Raw genomic sequence first — 21,070 nt, 5'->3', positions numbered from 1 at the left:
GGGTTCCTAAGTCTAAAACAGCCGTGGGTCTGTGTTGACGTCCCTGGCCTGTGTTGCCACCAAAGGTTGGAGTCTGAGCCACAAAGCTGTGGGCTGGATGGTGTCCGAGGGCTGTGCCACTGCAGGAGCCATGCTGATCTGAGCAGCCTGTGCTGCCAACCAGGGCCATGATGTTGTCTAGATCTGAGCTGCTGAGGGCCCTGTCTGGGTTCGGGGTCCTGCTGCAGCTGGGATCTGTTGATATCTGTGGCCTGTGTTTCCACAGGGGCCATATAAGAACCATGCATGATGAAAGCCAAGGGTCAGGCTGAGCCAGCCCTGCCCTAAGGTGGCCCTGGCCCTCGCTGGACACTGCAGCAAAGAGCTGGCCCCAGCACTTGGGAGAGATGGCCCTACCGCTCACCATGGGTGTGGGAAAGCTGGCCCTGATGGCATGGGCATGAGAGCTGGCTCAGCTGCACACCTGAATGGAGCAGCCTCATTAACCAGGTCTGACCAGTTCAACTACCACCCAGGCCCACATCCAGGGTTTTGGGTTGGCTCACCCTAACATCTGCCCCATCTATGACCTGCCAGAGCATGTGAAGGGACGGGTCCTGTGGAACATTAATCACAGCGTCTCCATGGCTGGGGGACGCCCTCCTGAAAACTAAGAGGCATTGCAGAGAGGGTCTAGGGAGGAATGTGTACCAGAAACCGGAAGTCTTGAACAAGACCATTGCAATGAACATTGTCAAATAACGCTGATAGGACCACAGGGTACACTGTGTGACACACTGAGGCTCCCATTGCCACAAAGGCAATGAAGAGGTGTTGGAAAGGGAGAGAATACAGAGGAGCAAAGTGCTTTTATTTATTTATTTAATCTCCTGACCATGGATGTTAACAAAATGGCTGGCCTCCCATGGATATCAACTTGTAAGACAACACCTTGCCTTGTATTAAGGCTGTGCAAGGCAGCCCAGTGTGAGGAGTAGGGTCCCCCAAGTCTGAAAGAGTTAGGGACACCTCCTGCTCCACTGTTAGTCCACAAGAACACGAAGCTACACAACTGTCACATATATACAGAGGGCCTAGGTCAGTCCCATGCAGGCTCCCTGGTTGTTGCTTAACTCTCTGAGAGCTGCTGTGAGCCAGGTGAGTTGATTCTGTGGGTTTTCTCATGGTGTCCTTGACCCCTGTGTCTCCTACACTCCTGCCCTGCTCTCTTCAGCAGGATTCCCTGAGCTCAGCCTGACGTTTGGCTGTGGGTCTCTGGGTCTGCTTCCACCAGGTGCTGGATGAAGCCCCTCTGATGATATTGACTAGGCACCAATCTATGAGTGTAGCAGACTATCCTTAGGCAGCGTTACATTGACATTTTTTCTTCCACACATGTCTGGTTCTATCCTAGGTCTCTGGGCTGTCCAGCCTCTGGATTCTGGCACTCCAGACAGTGTCAGGGGTGGGCTCCCTCTCGTGACATTGTTTGTTTAGTTTGGTGTTAATTTTCTTTTTCAATTTACTTTTGAGTGGGGGATGATAAGAGGGTGAAGAAGAGATATCGAGGGACTGGGAAATGACTGGAATGGGGGTGGATGATGTAAAAATTCCCAAAGAAACACTAAGGAAAGGATGTGTAAAAGCAAAAGCAACAGCTCTGGGAGGAGCCCTCAACTTGATCCCAGGAGGTACAATATAAACAAACTATGAATGTGAAAAATATACAGAACGTGGGTGAATAGGGCTGGAGACATGGCTCAGAGGGTAAGGGCACCTTTTCCTCTTGCATAGCACCAAGTTTTATTCCCAGCACCACAAGCCAGCTCGGAACCCTCTGTAACTCCAGTTCCAGGGATCTGACCGCCTCTTCTGGCCTCTGATGCTGCAGGCACTCATCAATTGCACAGACATACACGGGGCAAACAGCAGTCATACGTACAAAAATAAAAATCAATAAATCATTAAAACATGATACCCCGGGGGTTTGCTAAACGTAAGAAAGTATGCATATGCCCTTGCCTAAGATGTTGGTGCAGTTGAGCAATCCTGTGTCCATGTTGTTTGTAAGTAAACACAGTGGTTGATGTAGGAAGTGATAGACGCACACGTTTACATTCATAGTGGGAAAATCAATTTCTTAGAGGAGAAAACGTGAGGAGGGGAGATGGGAATACAAAGCCACTTTTTAGAGCGCATGAGCATGTGACGTGTGGAGGAAGAGCAGCACGAGAAGATGGGGGAACGCAGGAGGCAGCTGTGCTCTGCAGAGTCCTTGCTAGTGAGAAGACCACACAGAGCAAGGCTGTTGGGAGTTCTCCTGCTCAAAGCTATCACAATGCTGAAGAAAAAGTCGTCTGGGGCACTTTAGAAAGGGGTGCAAGACACAGGAGAGGCGAATGGGGAGGGCAAGCAGCACCACCTGACCAACTTAGCAGGAAGGCTTGTCAGCAAAGAGCAGCACACTTGAGAAAGAACAGATGACGGAGAGTGACACACAGTTGCATGCGGATGGAAGAAACCACACGCCATGAAGCAAAGTGGAAAGGTGCGAGAGAACAGAGACTGCTCCCAAACGTTAACATTTGGAGGCATTAAAGAGATTAGAGACACTAGGAGAGCCGCTGTGTTAAAGGTACAACCCTACTTAAAAAGAAATACCGACAACCCACATTTCTGTATCTGGTCACGCTGAGGAGGAAGGTTTAGTCGAACCAGAGATGCATAGAGATGAGGACTGAGGTTCGAACCCCCGAGATCTAGAATGATGAATACACGGTAATGTGGAGGGGCAGGATGGATGAAGACCTGTGTTCATTGAGGATAATTCTAGATCCTGGATGCACGTGTTTCTGTCCCTCTGAGTCCAGATTCTTAGGCCTGGAGGAAGGTGAGGGTAGATGGCTTGTTGAGAGAGACAAGAGAGAAGGGTGCTACAGGACAGTCAGCTGTTGGGGTTGTCGTTCTCCTCAGCAGAGGGAGGAAGGGGAACTTCTCAGGAAGCAGCAGGGAAGCTGTGGTCCTGGAATGACTTCAGATGGAGTCCCACAGAGGACGAACACTCTTGTAGTGCACAGAGGATGGTGCTTGTTCTTGGCCTCCGGGAACACACACAAAGCAACCGCTTCCTGGCCGTTTTGGTGCACACTGCAGTCCTCCTGGTCCCTTCGCACTGTTTGCTGAGGTCTGTTACACACACCGAGCATGAACTCTTGGGAGTGCTGTGTATATTTTAGGGTGGAGGGGTGTTGAGAGGCAGCACAGACAAGGTGGGCTTTGCCTTCCTGAATGGCCATTCCTCTCTGGGATCTTCTCCAAAGGAAACAGGCATCTGGAATCCCTCGGTGGCTGGGAAACATGGAGGACTCACTGGCACACGGGACCTCAGGAGTGCAGAGGATGGATGAAAACACTCCTTGTGAATACTGATTGAATGCCTCCCAAGGACCCTGGAGGCCAGGAAGGTGGGAAGCCTTCATGTGGCTCCCTCGCATGAAGGGCACAGCCATGAATTGAGGTGGCTCATCTCGGGTGGGGGTGAGTTTCTTGACCTTTAGCATCCAAGACGATCCAGGCCAGGGGAAGTGCCCGGTGGGCAGTTGAAAACCAGGAAAGGACAGAGTGGCTGGGCAGATGGACGTCCAGACAGACACCCGAATAATGAGAGTGAAGAGAAGAGAAAGTGGGGGCTTGGCCCTGCTTTTGTGCGGTGCTTTGTGACAAATTCATGCTGTCAGGCCTCTCATGCTGACCTGGCTCTGAAATGGTGCAAGAAGACAAAGGTCAAAGTTGTCTCCTCAGGAGAGCAGGGCGGGGGGAGAGCTGAAGGGCAGGCTGAAGCAGTTGATGTGTTTTCTACAAGCAGGAAACTGGGCAGTAGCCCCCCTGGAGTCTGTCTCTTTAAAGCCCAGTAGACTAGGAGTTGGCAGGAAGTGAGAGCCTTCCAGGCTGATCCCCTCATCTGGACATAAGGTCTCTCAGGTCACAAAGCAGAAGAGAGACACCTCTCCTGTCCCTCATGGCTCCACTGGTGAGGATTGAAGTGCACCTCTGGGGGCAAAATGCTGAAGCCAGGCTGGGATGGGGGGTTTTGTCCTAAAATTGACTGGAAACCCAGACAATATGACAGAGGGGAGAGCGTGTGGAAAGGGGGGGAGCAGCTTGAGAGTGGCAAGACGACTAGGTGTGACGCTCATCGTTTGGGGGTACAAAGCCCTGTTGGTGAGGGGGAGTCGGGGACCAGGTCTGCAAAGCATCCTGCTGCAGCATGAGGGTGTAGACATTCACCTCAGAGCTCTGTACCTTCTTATCTGCCCCCACCAAGCAGCGATGGGAGGGCAGGGTGGAATTGCGAAAGGTCCCATTTTCCCCGTAATAGAGGCTTGTGTACTGCAGAGGAGAAGAGAACACAAGCACTTCTCTGCTTCCTTTTGTCTCATATTTAGTCCCTAGATCATGAGCCTCAGTTGCCATGGGAACTGAAGCTGAGTGTGTGATGCATTCACTGGGCTGTGGGAGAAAAGCGGAGCTGGTCCTTGAAATAAAGCCCTCTGGGAATAGAGATTTTAGCAAAGTGTTCCCGTTAAAAGAATTAGTAATTTCTAGAAATATATCGATCTCTGGGACTAACAACAGATAGGAGGAGTGGAGGGCAGGAGAACAGGAGGGAGGGAGGGGGAGGGAGGGGAGTAGGGGAGATGGGAGAGAGGAGAGACAGGAAGAGGGATAATGGGGAGGAGGGAGGGAGGGACACACACAGGGAGACAGAGCTAGAGAGAGGGGGAGACAGAGGGAGAGAGAGCGAGAGAGAGAGCTAGCCCCCTACCTAGGATGTATCTTTGTGCTGTATCACACTGATGCTGCCTGGAACACTGGATTCTAGTGGTGAGGCTGCCATGAAAAGTAGTGGGGAATTTAATTAGAATCAAGGCTGTCAGGGGTCCCCCGAAACTTGCTGTTTTGAACCTTATTGGCAGAGGAAGCGAGGAACAGGTCTAGCCAAGACATGGGTCAAGTGTCCTGTTAACAGGCATGGCAAGCTGTAATGTGACACACAGGACAGGCAATGAGGCATCTTGTGCCCCTTCCCCTTGGCTTCCCTATCTGCTTTCAGAGGGTCTTCACAAGGAGACCCAGGCTGCACCTCAGATGGAAAGTCTCCTGTGCTCTTCATCAGCAGCAAAAGGAAAATTCAACCCATAGTCCAAGAGGAAATCTCTGCAACACAAACACTGGCAATCCAACAGTACATGGGCAAAGCCATTTGAACCCGTCTCCATGGCAACCCGAGAAAAGATGTACATGGGGCCTGGAGAGGAGGCTGGGGTCAAGTTCACTGAGGCATTGCCAGAGCTGGGTCAGTGATCTCTGGCAGGCCATGCTCTCCTCTGCCTTGGGTTTCTCCTTTCAGTCAGGATGTCAGGCAGGAGCAGACAGCATGGGGGAGAAGGAAATGTAATTAGACGTGAGCTTAGGTAGATGGGGCGAGGGTCGGAGTGAAGACAGAGTGTGGTGTGTGGGCGGGAGGTCTTGCCTGCTGGCCCCCCTGGGTTCCTCCATGGCATCAAAGACATGCTGCCAGGGCCACGGCAGGCATCGTGTCCTCAGAGGGCTCTAGCTTTCAGGCCTTATACTGCTACCTCCTGGCTACCTCAGACTGAGTGGCCTCCATCTTGGGCCCTCTGATTCCTCATCTACAGGATGGGTAAAATAGATCACCACCCCCCTCTGCAGTGCAGTAAATGAAGCCATAGGCCAGACAATAAATTGCATACGAATGGCCAAATAAAAGTTCTCCATAGCCAGCGAGCACTAGAAACCTGTGAATCCACACTTTTTCCTACTATTAAAAGTGGAGGAGGGGTCAGAGCGATCAGCCAGGGTGGAGGAAGAAGCTGTGTGGGAGCAGTCAAACATCATAGGTACTGCCGCCTCAGACCTGGCACATGCAGAGGTCTGAGAAAACACCTGCCAATCAGAACCCGATGCCACTGTGGTGGCTGTGTGGGTAAGAGCAGCAGGTGGGTGGGAGCCCTCTGTCTCCTGTTGATGATGAGTGTGAGGAGCTGAGGCCTCCAGGTGGCCTGTCTGGCCTTCCTCTGGGACCCACGGTCTTAGTCAGGGTTTCTATTTCTGGCCTAAACGCCATGAGCATAAGCAACTTGAGGAGGGAATTGTCTTAGTTTGTAGTCCTTCTTCCAATGAACTCATGGAAGGAAGCTGGAGGCAGGAGCTGAAGCAGAAGTCATGGAGGAAGGCTGTTTACTGCCCTGCTCATCATGGCTTGCTCATCTTTCTCTTACAGCACTCAGGACCACCAGCCCAGGGGTGGCATCATCCACAATCCACTGGGTCCTACCACTTTAACCTTTAATCAGGAAAATACCCACAGGTATTTTCTCATAAGACTTTCCAGAGGCCAGTCTGTTGGTGGAGTTTTCTCAATTGAGGTTCCCTCTTCCTAAATAACACTAGCTTATCTCATGTTGAAATAAAAGTAGCTACCACATACTGTCTGAACACTTACCACGGTATCTCTCTCCATCTTTTCAGCCTGCCTTGGCTGCTCCCCTTCTCCGGGTCCTGTTTGCTCTCAGCAAGACCTCCTGTAGAGTAGTATCAGGTGTGGATCCCTGGTGAGGCCCTCTTGGAACGGTGTCTGGGAGGAGGCTGGGTAGCAGCACCCATGAAGGGATGTACCAACTTTTCGTAGCTGTTTCTTCCTCCTGTGTGCTATCCTATCTCAAGCACGCTCTGCACATGGTGCTCACACTCAGACTCATGGTTTATGGTTAGTGTTCTTGCCCCAATGCCAGAGAAGATATGCACCAAAAACTTTTCAGGATTGTGTCACGAGATCCTAGCCATCCTGGGAACAACAAAACATACCTGGCCTGGGATCCTGTGGGATGTTTTCCGTCCCAGAGGTGGGAACATGAAAAGGAAGACTCCATTTCTATGTGTTCGTGTCTCTGCATGTCTATATACCAGTTAAACATTGTAAATCAGTGACTGTCAAAATCCCACCATGTCCATGTGGCCAAATGTCAAGCCTAACACCAGAAAAACAGCACAGGCCACCAAGGTGGATTTCCTCCCAACCTCAAAGTCTGTTGCAAAAAACACAGTTGGGTCCTAGGTGTGGGACCTATGAAAGCCCCCCCACACACACACACACTCTAAGGGGCTCCAGTCTGGTATACTGCGCTACTGTCACTGTGTTGCAATTCTTAACTATATTTTTGCCAACAGACCTGAGTTTCACTTTCCACTGGGCCTTACAGTTTCTACAGACACTCCAAGTCCTGATCTCAGTGTAGCCTCCATGGGAGCTTCTTCTTGGGTAAGAGAAGCAATGTGGAGGCAGGGGCTTTGCAACTACTGCCTCCCTCCTGGCCAAGTGAGACTCTGCCCAGCTTGGCTGTGGACATTCTTGGGACAGCCCAGGAATCTCTGGACACTGTCCCTGCTTGCTACCGAACCCTTCCCAGGAGATCAACCTGTCTCTTCCCTCACTGCCTTCCTTACACCCCTCCTTGGCCTGCCCTTGGTCTCACTGGGAGACATCATCTTCCAGGGAAGAGCATCAGAGTCCCTAGCCACATAAAAAACTGGGCTGGGTAGGTGTTCAGAAATTTTTTTTTCTTGTCATATTTTTTCTTTGTCAGCAGTCCCCAGCCCTCTTAATGACTTCAGCGGAGTACCATGGTTGTGAGGCTGGCATCATTTGTCTTAAGACCCTGTCCCATCGAGGAAGTCTTGAGTTATTATCAGAGTGATGAGTGAAAGCTTACACACCCTTGTATCCACAAAGACAGCAGGATTTGGGGGGCAATTAGGCATTGTGGGTGAGTGCTTGTGCGTTCTGTCCCTGGAGAAAGGGCATTGGTCCCAACCTCCGGCCCACCATGCCATTTTTTCTTTTTGTTCTTGGCATCTAGCCAGTGCTTCAGAGCAACCCTAGTGTGCTTTCATCTAGATTCCTCTCTGAACCCAAGTTCTCCCCAGTTAGCTTGTGAGCCTTCATACCACACACCACCTTGCACATACCCAAGGTCCTTCCTCGGAATTGAGTCCACTGACTCTGGGTGGTCTGTACAAGTTTCCTAGTCAGGAGCTCAGCCATGCACAGGTCTCCTACAACTCACACATAGGTAAAGGAAGACATCCACATTAATTTTGCAACTTTAATGTAACACTGAAACCAAACACACAAACACACAAGAAAAACACAAAGGGCAACACAGCCTTCGTCACACATGACCTCTGGCTCCAGGGAGAAAAACCAGAGTGCTATGTGAGAGGGACTCTGAGTGACAGAGAGTAGCTAGGTATGGGAATGGCTTCAGATCCTCAAAGCTGCCAGGAACATGGAAGCAAAGAGAAGAACATAAACTGAACCACAGCAACAAGGGAGAGACACAAACAATGAAACAAGTATGCTTCCCCGCCATCAGGGCCACCCTTCATCAGCCCCCCCCAACATCTCTCAGCTGCTCCTCAGCCCTTCCTTAGAGCATCATGTCCCTTGGATGATCTTAGTGGATATAGGAGAATCTGGTGCCACCTCTGGTGGTATCTCTAGTCCAGATGCTGGAGCAGGTGCTGAGGCTATCTAGGATGCTGGTTCTGCCCCGTCCTTGGTGCTGCTGCTGACACCAGCTCTCCATATGGCTCTCGCATTGACACGGTTGCTATTTAGGATGCACTGATAATACCTGGCCCAGAATACAAAAGAGATCCTGGCCCAAGCATCACCAAAATCTCCATCTTCATCCCAGGTCAGCAGCTCTGCTTGAATGTTGTCCCAGCTCTATGGTCCAATCAAAGCTTTATCCCCAATAATCACCCGGGTCCTCATCTGGGCCCTGGCATGTTTCTTGGTCATATCCACATCCATCTTCTAGAAAGCATCATCCACTGCCTTTAAGAAATAGGCCTTCCACTCCCAGGAATCCTGGTTCTGGTACTGATGTGGGGAACAGAAGTTTAAAGACAGGGCATCCCACATTCAGGGAGCACCTGATGGCTGCCACACCATCCTATGTTAGGCACAATGGCAAAAAAAGGACTATAACTGGAATCAAACCCCTATTGTTCTATGCCAGAGCTGGGAATCCTCCTGCTCCCAGAACACATAGAATGACATCTATGAATTTCTAGCTAAATTCCTTATGGACCTCTGAGAGCTTCCTTTGTGATAGAGTCACTGCATAAGGCTTCAGCAAAGAACCCATCAAGGCACAGATCTCCTGTACCTGTGCAGTGAGTCTCAGGACCCCCATCTTGCTGGTCTCATGGCAGGCTCAAAGAGTGCAGAGGAACTCATACTCTGATCAGGTGCTGTTGGAGATCTGCTGGTATTCCAGGTACATTGGAGTAAGAAGAAAATGTCCTTTTCTTCTAGCCAAGCAGACCTGTTGCTGACCCAGTGAGTTCCAGGGGACCCTTTCCTACCCCAGTGATGTGCCTCAGCTTGCAGAAGGGGGTCTGCACTGCCTCTCCCAACACCTCAGCATCCAAAAGTAAGAGCTTCACAGCCTTATGCCAGTGGTCCAGCTCAGAATCTGTGTAGGATATTTGCTCACAGCAAAGCCACAGTTTTGCTTCTTATCACAGTGGCTCCAGACTTCTGTTGGATGTGTTGTAAACAGAGGAGTCATTCTTTAAGCCCTTTGCTCTGAGCACACCCGGGTGCAAGAGTCCCTGGCTAAGCCACACAGACAATGACTAGAAAGGAAGACGCCGGCACTCTTAAATCCCTGTACTTCTCTGTGTGTATACAAGCCCTTGTGACTGGGGGACCTCGTGCAGCATGGCACGTGCACATACTTGCCTGTGTCCGCGCTTGCACATTCTCTAAGGACCAAAGAACGGGTGTGCCCTGGCTTTTTCCACTATGGAACATGCTCAGAGCCTTCAGATCTCAGAGCGCAAGTCTCCTCAGATGTGAGATAGGGGAGTTTTGTGTGTGAATCTGCACAGCAAGTGCTTAGTGAGATGGTGGTCCTATCGCACTCTGCCCCTGCGTAGTGTTCGCCGTCAATCAGTGCCCCCTTCTCCACCCGCCCCAGAAGGCCCTGAATTTCCTCCTCCCACACCCCAGCTATAGTGGTTTGAATGAAAATGACCCCCTCCATTGGCTCACAGGGAGTGCACTATTAGGAGGCATGGCTTTGTCGGAGTAGATGTGGCCTTGTTGGAGCAAGGGTGTCAATGTGGGGGTGGGCTTTGAGGTTTCAGAAGCTCAAGCGAGACCCAGTGGCTCACACTTTCTTCTTGCTGCCTGTGGATCCAGATGTAGAACTCTCAGCTGCCTCTCCAGCACCATGTCTGCCTGCATGCCACCATGCTTCCTGCCGTGATGATAATGGACTAAACCTCTGAACTATGAGCCAGCCCCAATTAAATGTCTTCCTTTATAAGAGTTGCCGTGGTCCTGGGGTCTCTTCACAGCAATAGAAACCCTAACTGAGACACCAGCATATTTGATCACCATGCATGTCCACACCAGAGGCCAGAGGTCCTATACTTTGCACTTCGGCCTAGGGAATGGTCTTCCCCACCTGACTACCATCAAGGTTCCCACATGAGTGAAACAAACGCATGCAACTCTTGCTTCTGCTTTACAAAAGTCGTCAGTGTGATTTTTTTTCAGATCACAAAGGAATGGGTACTTCATTCTGAGGGCAAGTGAAGCCCCCCATGACTGGTGGTAGCCGCAGTGAGAGATACGTGCAGGAGCACTCCCTGCAGGAGCACACCCCAACAAAAGGCCACACCCTCATGGCAGATGCCACAGGAACACTAGTCCCAGACACCTGGCAGAAAGGATGGACACTGCCCCCCAACTCTCACTGTCTGGGATCTCATCTGGGGACGGTGGGCTGGGAAGGCTCTGGGAGTTCCAGACAGCTACGCATCTGCTGTGGTGAGAGCCATCGGCTGTCTTCCTAGCTCAGGGCACCAGAGTCCCATCTCAGACTAGTCTAATCCTGGGAGCTCTTCTTTTCTGAGAGCACGGAGGCACAGGACCTGCCCCATCTTGAGGAGTGTCTCCTCAAGGACAGCAGCAAAGGAAGTTGGGGAGCAAGGGTTTGACACACGTGGATGGCAGCACAGGAGCAGAGTCCCGTCAGCAGGGGGAGCGCTCACTTTTGCCACCTCAGGTGCCCATTCATGACAATGATACCCAGAACCACCAAGAGGAAACTCAGCCAGGGAGCATCCTTGGTTCTAACAAGGAGGAACAGTGACATTGTCTGGAGGCTGCTTCCCCCACACTGCAACCAGCTCTCCATTAGCCTCTTTCGACAGAAGGACAATTCTTCCCTGCCACATGAAGGGTCCTCTTCCCCATCCGAGACGATTCAAGCTCCACAGCCTGAGACTGAATTGCCTCATCCCTAATAGGGGCGAGCTGATCCTCTCTTCCCTGGGTTCTGCGTAGTGTGGGGGGGTAAAGCAGGGAACAGGGCTGGGAGCAGAAGCTTTGCAGAAGGCCATAAGGTGTGCAAATACAGATGCGGGGGTTGCTGGTCCTGTCTGCCTGAAGATCTACATGCAAGCATCTCCATGGAGGACTAACCTGTCCATCCCAGACCAAGGAGCAAGCTGCTTTTCACCCAAGCTGTGTGTGTGCAGGTGTGCACCTCCATGGGTGCATGCATGCGAAACCCCCAAAGCAGACAGGCCTGCCCAGCATGCTGCCTTTCCACCTGCAGTCGCTGTGTGCGCTTCCTTGAGAGTGAGAGTCTTCCTGGGCCCTTAGGTCCTGAGAGCATACGGGCAGGGGAAGGGCAGCAGCATTTCCTCTGCCTTTCTTACTTCCCCCAAAGGCAGCAGAAGAATCCCTCATGTAGACAAGAATGGGTGTTCTTCCTTGTCTATTTCCTTCAGTGGATGCCTAAGTTCTACTTGCGGAGAAGCCAGTGAACTCAGACCCTGCGCTGGGGATTAATGCACACAGTCAAGCCCTGGCCAGGACATTTCCTCGGCTCTCAGTCAGGAGTCCACACGTGTGGGAGACTGCAAGAGAAACTGGGGCAAGCAGAGACAATGAGTAGCATCTACCTTAGGAGACAGAGACACTGGGGAGGACACGTGTGCCACCGCACTGCCAGAGGAGGCCTCTAGAGCAATCACGAGGGGAAGTTGGACTTGATGGCCCACAGCCTGCCTGAGGGTTCTTATAGCTTGAAGTTTTTCCCATCATTACCCCCTTTTCCAGAGTGTAGGTGCATCTTGCAACGACCTTAGGCCAGTGTTAATCATATTCTCTGATGACATCCTTCAGCATATTTGCAGGGATGGTGGGGGGACGCTTGGCAAATAAATGCACCTGGTCTGAGCAGGGACCTCAGAGACTCAGCCCTTTGGTCATTCCAGCTGAAGACAGCCATTCTAAGCACTGTGCTGAGAGACCAGAGAAACCACTCCAGCATGAACAGTGGGTACATAAGCAAAGGGATGTTCACAGAGGCACAGACTGTCTACCTGCCTACCTGATGGGTGCCTTCTTGTCATCAGGAATTTCACCAGCTTATTGGCCTGGAGTCATACCAGAGGAAATAAATCAAGACATGGGTAAGCACAGAGTGCTAGCCCATAGGGGAGGAGAGGAACAAGACAGGGGAGATGGGCTTCTTACTCTCTTTTGCAGAAGGGTCATGGTGCTCAGGGGCTGGCACAACACTTGCCTCGATGACTGCAAACTTGGGGCCACTGGGGACCTAGGTACTATCTGAGCCCTCGGTGTCAATGGGGGCTGAGGTACTATTCAGGTGGAAGGGACCATAGCAGAACCTCTTTCCTCCTCACTGCTCTCATATCCTTCATCCAGGGGCTTGGACTACATCAGAAGTGACAGACATGTACAGGGCTTCCAGATGCTCTATTCGAGAATGCTCCTTGCATCCCTTACCCATTCAGGCTCTTGGCAGCAAGAGAAGTACGAGCAGTGGCTGGTGCATTCTCCAACCAGACCAGAGAATAGGAACTACATGGAGTCACCAAAACATGCTGAAAAATGTGTAGTGGAGGAAAATGGACACATAAGGGAGAGGGATGGGGAGGGGAGGAGTGAGAGGGGACATGGGAAGACAGGAAAGGAGAGAAGAGGGAGGGGAATGGACAGGAGAGGAAGAGAGAAAGAAAAGCTAGGAGTGAGAGACCACAGATGACTACAAAGGAGCTCTCATCTGCTTGGTCCTCTTGTCTCCCACGCAGAGCCAGGGCTCACCACTGTGCTGGGCAATGGTGGCTGCCCTCAGGCTCTAGGATGCTTGTGGCTGTTTTGGCCTTGGCAGCAGCTGTGGCCATAACATTTTAGGCTCCACCCATCCAGTTTGAGCCAGAGCCTCCCCAGATTTGATGGTCATGCCCCTTTCCTGGCAGGGGATGTCTGAGGCATTCTAGAAGCAGCCCCGGGGCTCTCTGGCATGGCCTCTTGGGTCCTGGCAGATCTCATGGAGCATGGAAAGGCCATCCCATATCGAGGACTATGGGGGTCCAGCCCCTCGATAGTCCCCTCCCAGGGTCCGCGGAAGGCTCTATCAACCAGCTGAGAATCTATTCTTTAGGGTCGGTAAATCAGTCTACGCACGCAGAGTTCTTTGGTCCATTCGCTTTAATTCTTCTGGCATAACATCCTTTATACACAGCTTCAGTTCTGTTCTCATGTCTAGCTCCTTTCTTGCCTGATTTCTCTCTATATTTATCTACTGTCCCCTCTAGGTTCTATCTTAATTCCTTCATCTAGTTCTGTCCCTTCTAGGTTCTCATCTATCTAGTTCTTTCCCCATCAGCTCCTCTCCCGTCTCCTTCTCTCTCATCTGGCTCTTCCTCATCTTGTTCTTCCCCATCTGGCTCTTCCTCATCTTCCATCTCGTTCCTCTAGTCCTCTCTTTTAGCTCTTCAATCTAGTTCTTCCCCATCTCAGCTCGTTCCTCTCAAGTTCTTACCCATCTCGTTCTTCCATTCTCTTCTCTCTTCTCTGAGTCTCCTGCCCTGGGAGTTCTGGTCTATATACACTTACAAGCAGTATTTCCTTAGCAGTGCAAAGCCAGGCTTCCAGGGTCAAATGAAGGGGTGATAAGAATAGGCTTAATTGACACATCTGCCAGGCCTTCTCAAACAGGTAACCCGGATGCTTAAGTCTGTTCTTAGAGAGTACAGAGGTATCTCTGATAAGGTACTTTCCTCCATCCGGTGATGGACCTGGCCGGATGCTGCCAATGATGATAATTACAGGGAGGCTTGAACTGGGAGTTCTGGCTGAGCATAGCTGTTATCACAGAAGGTTATCTAAATATTCCTAGAAGTGGTTAGGTAAGTAATTAGAGATCTATAAAGTTAGTAAGGCTGTAAGAAAGGAGGGGTCTGAGCTAAATTGTGTAAAGATATTACTTAATGTCTACCTGACCTAGGCGGTGTCCCTTGTGGAATTTACCTTAAGTCAGGAGACTCGCCTGTGAGTTGTTATCACTGTTAATCCTCGGAAATTGGGTGACCACCTGGGGGATGTCTCCTTTAGTCCTTGAAAGTGGCTAGGGGAGATATCTGATTCCAGAGAAAGCCTTTCCTGAGGCTGTTCTCCAAATGCCTGGAATGTGTATGTCTAGAGAGTGATCAGTCCACATTGTTAGCCCTTCTTAGGGAAAAGTCAATTGGGAAAGCTATGAAGGCACACATGATTTTCATAACAGAATACAGCTGATATATAACAAGCCAAGTAACACCAAAAACTCCTTGGGATTTGGCTTCCTCTGGAGGAATTCCCTTATTCCTCCAGGTAGTGACTTTGCCATAACCAGCTGAGTTCTTATGATATTCCTGCGGCCCGCAGCAATCCCACTGATAATTGCTGGCTGAGTGAAATCAAAGATATCGTACTGGTCCAGGAAGGCTATTGAGGCTGGATGGCATCCACCTCTTTGACTCTTAGAGTCTGAGAGAAATCACAGGCCCTACTTGGCCCCTTGGTAGCCACCTCCTGGGCTAGAGGTAGTCTGGGATTACGGAGTTGTTCGTGGTGTTCCAGGGGCAGCCACCAACCCTGGGAGATCTGCAGAGACAAATATTATCTTTGGGGTGTCCCCTTGCCAAGGCTGAGCATTGACTCCTGGGGCCTGCTGTGGAGTCACCAGATGGTTGGTGACCATTCGATTGGCAGATCTGCAGACAGCAGCTGCAGCAGACCATGCAGCTGTGCTAGAGGCCAAGGCTATATTGGCAGCATAGGCCCTGGTCTTCCCGCCACCAACCAGGGTTTCAGAACCCAGCTGGAGTGCCCCCTCCAGTGTCTGGGCCAGCACAGGGTTTTTCAGTTCTCAGGGCTCATTCTGCAAGGTCAGAAGCCATGAGAAGTGAGGGGAGGGCCGGGCATCCTGCTTCCCGGGAAAACCCAGTCTTTTCCCAGCAGCTAGTCTGGGTCTTGTAGACCTTCCCCAGCAGGACAGGGAATCCTTGGGGAACCTGTGCACGTCTATGCCACTTTTGTCTCCCTTGCATCTGTGCCACTCTGCCAGGGGCAACGACCAGGACAAGCAGGTGGACAAGGAGGGAGGCTTACCCAAGCTACCAAAGGCTCTGAGGAGATGGATGTAAAGCTGTTGAAGAGGCCAAAGTCACCAAGAGCACCAAATTCTTCATAGCTATTATCGCCTTCACCTTCTCTCTGAGTTGGTCTCAAGCTTCATCCGTGTCTTCAGCACTGGGGTATTGTGGTTACACATCGGAGCTTGCTGCAGCCATACTGAGGGTTCCAAGGAGAAGAGCGCTCATGAAAGCCAGAGTGAGGGGGAATGGTGGAGTAGAGGCAGGACCTCTAGTGAGGTGAGGGGCCAGCATCCATCGGGTAGATAGCTACGCAGGACATAAGCAGGACAGGAGTCTGTGTGTGAGGGGCTGGTCTGTCAGTGACAAAGACTTGGCTGAGGTAATCACGGAGGAGACTCCATGATGAAAAGGAACTTTCGAGGGGGCTTCTGGATGTCTAGATTTGATTAGGATTTGAACTGGAGGAACCAGTCACAGGCATGAGTCTTACATGGAATGCACAGAGAGAGCGTGAGAATGTGGCTTAAAGGGCAGGGGCTGGAAGACAATGCATGCAGATACACACACACACACACACACACACACACACACACACATGTCTTTCGAGGCACGTGCACACACAGTGGATCAGTGCTCAGACAACAGGGGCAAAGGACAGCTCTGAAAAACCCTATCTCCAGGAGCCACTGTGGCCAAAGCCAGAAAGAGAGATGTGGTGCTGGCGGGGGGAGGGGTGGAAGGCAGGACTCGGTGAGTCCAGTCTAAGCTGAGGCTGCGGCTGAAACACTAATGGGGGCTTGGATTTAGGAACCCTGGAGGGGGAGCTTCAGGCCACGCTCTGGGATTCTAGGAAAGTAAGGGGCAAGCAGTCTGTTTGCCTGGAGTAATCTAAAAGACTTGGGGGTGGGAAACCAGCCTTGGGTGGCTACAGGGGCTGGAGACTTGGACTCTGGTAGCAGTAGGCTCAGATATCATGCCTGAATCTGCTCTTCATGTGGGAGAGAAGGCAGGGGCTCCTATCTAGACCTTGTGTTTAATACAGCTTTCCCTCAGAGTGCTCTGGCCTTCTTCTAATCAGAGTGATATGGGAGGGGACAGTGTGTCTGGCTGTCCCTTTTCTCCTCCCACGGAGTGACAGACCACCGATATTATAATACCTGTCCCAAATGAGCAAGATTCATCTTCCAGGGGATGTATGTTTCACATCTAGGACGCAGACAGAGACACTCAGCCTCACCCAGGTTGCTCTATGAGACTCTTCTCATTGTGGCCCCCACACCTTAGGAGTCCACTCTGTGTTACCACTGGCAGGCCACTTTCCTAGGACTGATACCATCATGCTGTGCACTGGGCTGTCCTGGTAACTGTTGGACTTACCAAGAACTATCAGTGCTTCAGTATCTTCTAGGGTAAGCCAAGGTTAAGAGTACATTTTATCCCTGCTTCCCTCCACCGTTGGAGTTTGGGGCAGGCATGGTTATGAAAAGAAATGGGCTGGATTTTTGTATCCCAGGGATATAATGGCAGGCCGATCTGCTGGTGGTCCTGAGTGCTGTAAGAGAGCAAGATGAGCAAGCCATGATGAGCAGGGCAGTAAACAGCCTTCCTCCATGACTTCTGCTTCAGCTCCTGCCTCCAGCTTCCTTCCATGAGTTCATTGGAAGAAGGACTACAAACTAAGACAATTCCCTCCTCAAGTTGCTTATGCTCATGGCATTTAGGCCAGAAATAGAAACCCTGACTAAGACTGTAGGTCCCAGAGGAAGGCCAGACAGGCCACCTGGAGGCCTCAGCTCCTCACACTCATCATCAACAGGAGACAGAGGGCTCCCACCCACCTGCTGCTCTTACCCACACAGCCACCACAGTGGTATCGGGTTCTGATTGGCAGGTGTTTTCCCAGACCTCTGCATGTGCCAGGTCTGAGGCGGCAGTACCTATGATGTTTGACTGCTCCCACACAGCTTCTTCCTCCACCCTGGCTGATCGCTCTGACCCCTCCCCCACTTTTAATAGTAGGAAAAAGTGTGGATTCACAGGTTTCTAGTGCTCGCTGGCTATGGAGAACTTTTATTTGGCCATTCGTATGCAATTTATTGTCTAGCCTATGGCTTCATTTATCTGCACTGCAGAGGGGGGTGGTGATCTATTTTACCCATCCTGTAGATGAGGAATCAGAGGGCCCAAGACCTCCCGCCCACACACCACACTCTGTCTTCACTCCGACCCTCGCCCCATCTACCTAAGCTCACGTCTAATTACATTTCCTTCTCCCCCATGCTGTCTGCTCCTGCCTGACATCCTGACTGAAAGGAGAAACCCAAGGCAGAGGAGAGCATGGCCTGCCAGAGATCACTGACCCAGCTCTGGCAATGCCTCAGTGAACTTGACCCCAGCCTCCTCTCCAGGCCCCATGTACATCTTTTCTCGGGTTGCCATGGAGACGGGTTCAAATGGCTTTGCCCATGTACTGTTGGATTGCCAGTGTTTGTGTTGCAGAGATTTCCTCTTGGACTATGGGTTGAATTTTCCTTTTGCTGCTGATGAAGAGCACAGGAGACTTTCCATCTGAGGTGCAGCCTGGGTCTCCTTGTGAAGACCCTCTGAAAGCAGATAGGGAAGCCAAGGGGAAGGGGCACAAGATGCCTCATTGCCTGTCCTGTGTGTCACATTACAGCTTGCCATGCCTGTTAACAGGACACTTGACCCATGTCTTGGCTAGACCTGTTCCTCGCTTCCTCTGCCAATAAGGTTCAAAACAGCAAGTTTCGGGGACCCCTGACAGCCTTGATTCTAATTAAATTCCCCACTACTTTTCATGGCAGCCTCACCACTAGAATCCAGTGTTCCAGGCAGCATCAGTGTGATACACCACAAAGATACATCCTAGGTAGGGGGCTAGCTCTCTCTCGCTCTCTCTCCCTCTGTCTCCCCCTCTCTCTAGCTCTGTCTCCCTGTGTGTGTCCCTCCCTCCCTCCTCCCCATTATCCCTCTTCCTGTCTCTCCTCTCTCCCATCTCCCCTACTTCCCTCCCTCCCCCCTCCCTCCCTCCTGTTCTCCTGCCCTCCACTCCTCCTATCTGTTGTTAGTCCCAGAGATCGATATATTTCTAGAAATTACTAATTCTTTTAACGGGAACACTTTGCTAAAATCTCTATTCCCAGAGGGCTTTATTTCAAGGACCAGCTCCGCTTTTCTCCCACAGCCCAGTGAATGCATCACACACTCAGCTTCAGTTCCCATGGCAACTGAGGCTCATGATCTAGGGACTAAATATGAGACAAAAGGAAGCAGAGAAGTGCTTGTGTTCTCTTCTCCTCTGCAGTACACAAGCCTCTATTACGGGGAAAATGGGACCTTTCGCAATTCCACCCTGCCCTCCATCACTGCTTGGTGGGGGCAGATAAGAAGGTACAGAGCTCTGAGGTGAATGTCTACACCCGCATGCTGCAGCAGGATGCTTTGCAGACCTGGTCCCCGACTCCCCCTCACCAACAGGGCTTTGTACCCCCAAACGATGAGCGTCACACCTAGTCGTCTTGCCACTCTCAAGTTGCTCCCCCCCTTTCCACACGCTCTCCCCTCTGTCATATTGTCTGGGTTTCCAGTCAATTTTAGGACAAAACCCCCCATCCCAGCCTGGCTTCAGCATTTTGCCCCCAGAGGTGCACTTCAATCCTCACCAGTGGAGCCATGAGGGACAGGAGAGGTGTCTCTCTTCTGCTTTGTGACCTGAGAGACCTTATGTCCAGATGAGGGGATCAGCCTGGAAGGCTCTCACTTCCTGCCAACTCCTAGTCTACTGGGCTTTAAAGAGACAGACTCCAGGGGTCTACTGCCCAGTTTCCTGCTTGTAGAAAACACATCAACTGCTTCAGCCTGCCCTTCAGCTCTCCCCCCGCCCCTCCCGCTCCCCCGCCCCGCTCTCCTGAGGAGACAACTTTGACCTTTGTTTTCTTGCACCATTTCAGAGCCAGGTCAGCATGAGAGGCCTGACAGCATGAATTTGTCACAAAGCACCTCACAAAAGCAGGGCCAAGCCCCCACTTTCTCTTCCCTTCACTCTCATTATTCGGGTGCCTGTCTGGACGTCCATCTGCCCAGCCACTCTGTCCTTTCCTGGTTTTCAACTGCCCACCGGGCACTTCCCCTGGCCTGGATCGTCTTGGATGCTAAAGGTCAAGAAACTCACCCCCACCCGAGATGAGCCACCTCAATTCATGGCTGTGCCCTTCATGTGAGGGAGCCACATGAAGGCTTCCCACCTTCCTGGCCTCCAGGGTCCTTGGGAGGCATTCAATCAGTATTTACAAGGAGTGTTTGCATCCATCCTCTGCACTCCTGAGGTCCCGTGTGCCAGTGAGTCCTCCATGTTTCCCAGCCACCGAGGGACTCCAGATGCCTGTTTCCTTTGGAGAAGATCCCAGAGAGGAATGGCCATTCAGGAAGGCAAAGCCCACCTTGTCTGTGCTGCCTCTCAACACCCCTCCACCCCCCAAAATATACACAGCACTCCCAAGAGTTCATGCTCCGTGTGTGTAACAGACCTCAGCAAACAGTGGGAAGGGACCAGGAGGATTGAAGTGTGCACCAAAACGGCCAGGAAGCGGTTGCTTTGTGTGTGTTCCCGGAGGCCAAGAACAAGCACCATCCTCTGTGCACTACAAGAGTGTTCGTCCTCTGTGGGACTCCATCTGAAGTCATTCCAGGACCACAGCTTCCCTGCTGCTTCCTGAGAAGTTCCCCTTCCTCCCTCTGCTGAGGAGAACGACAACCCCAACAGCTGACTGTCCTGTAGCACCCTTCTCTCTTGTCTCTCTCAACAAGCCATCCACCCTCACCTTCCTCCAGGCCTAAGAATCTGGACTCAGAGGGACAGAAACACGTGCATCCAGGATCTAGAATTATCCTCAATGAACACAGGTCTTCATCCATCCTGCCCCTCCACATTACCGTGTATTCATCCTTCTAGATCTTGGGGGTTCGAACCTCAGTCCTCATCTCTATGCATCTCTGGTTCGACTAAACCTTCCTCCTCAGCGTGACCAGATACAGAAATGTGGGTTGTCGGTATTTCTTTTTAAGTAGGGTTGTACCTTTAACACAGCGGCTCTCCTAGTGTCTCTAATCTCTTTAATGCCTCCAAATGTTAACGTTTGGGCGCAGTCTCTGTTCTCTCGCACCTTTCCACTTTGCTTCATGGCATGTGGTTTGTTCCATCCGCATGCAACTGCGTGTCACTCTCCGTTTTATATAAGACCCCTCTCCGTCATCTGTTCTTTCTCAAGTGTGCTGCTCTTTGCTGACAAGCCTTCCTGCTAAGTTGGTCAGGTGGTGCTGCTTGCCCTCCCCATTCGCCTCTGCTGTGTCTTGCACCCCTTTCTAAAGTGCCCCAGACGACTTTTTCTTCAGCATTGTGATAGCTTTGAGCAGGAGCACTCCCAACAGCCTTGCTCTGTGTGGTCCTCTCACTAGCAAGGACTCTGCAGAGCACAGCTGCCTCCTGCGTTCCCCCATCTTCTTGTGCTGCTCT

The 21,070-nt window shown here is 51.4% G+C and overlaps 1 non-coding gene and 1 pseudogene across 1 annotated transcript; both read right to left on the bottom strand.

Annotated features, from left to right (window-relative positions):
• Window positions 1-8,516: 8,516 nt before the first annotated feature.
• On the bottom strand, window positions 8,517-17,976 carry LOC114701530 (annotated as a pseudogene).
• Window positions 9,546-9,671, bottom strand: LOC114701569. The gene has a single exon (XR_003735851.1). It is a non-coding gene; the product is annotated as a small nucleolar RNA SNORA11 (small nucleolar RNA).
• Window positions 17,977-21,070: the final 3,094 nt, after the last annotated feature.

This window comes from Peromyscus leucopus, chromosome X (genome assembly GCF_004664715.2).
Source record: "Peromyscus leucopus breed LL Stock chromosome X, UCI_PerLeu_2.1, whole genome shotgun sequence".
Lineage (NCBI taxonomy): Eukaryota > Metazoa > Chordata > Mammalia > Rodentia > Cricetidae > Peromyscus > Peromyscus leucopus.
The sequence above is the reverse complement of the archived record's forward strand: the minus strand, read 5'-3'. Positions and strand labels throughout refer to the sequence as shown.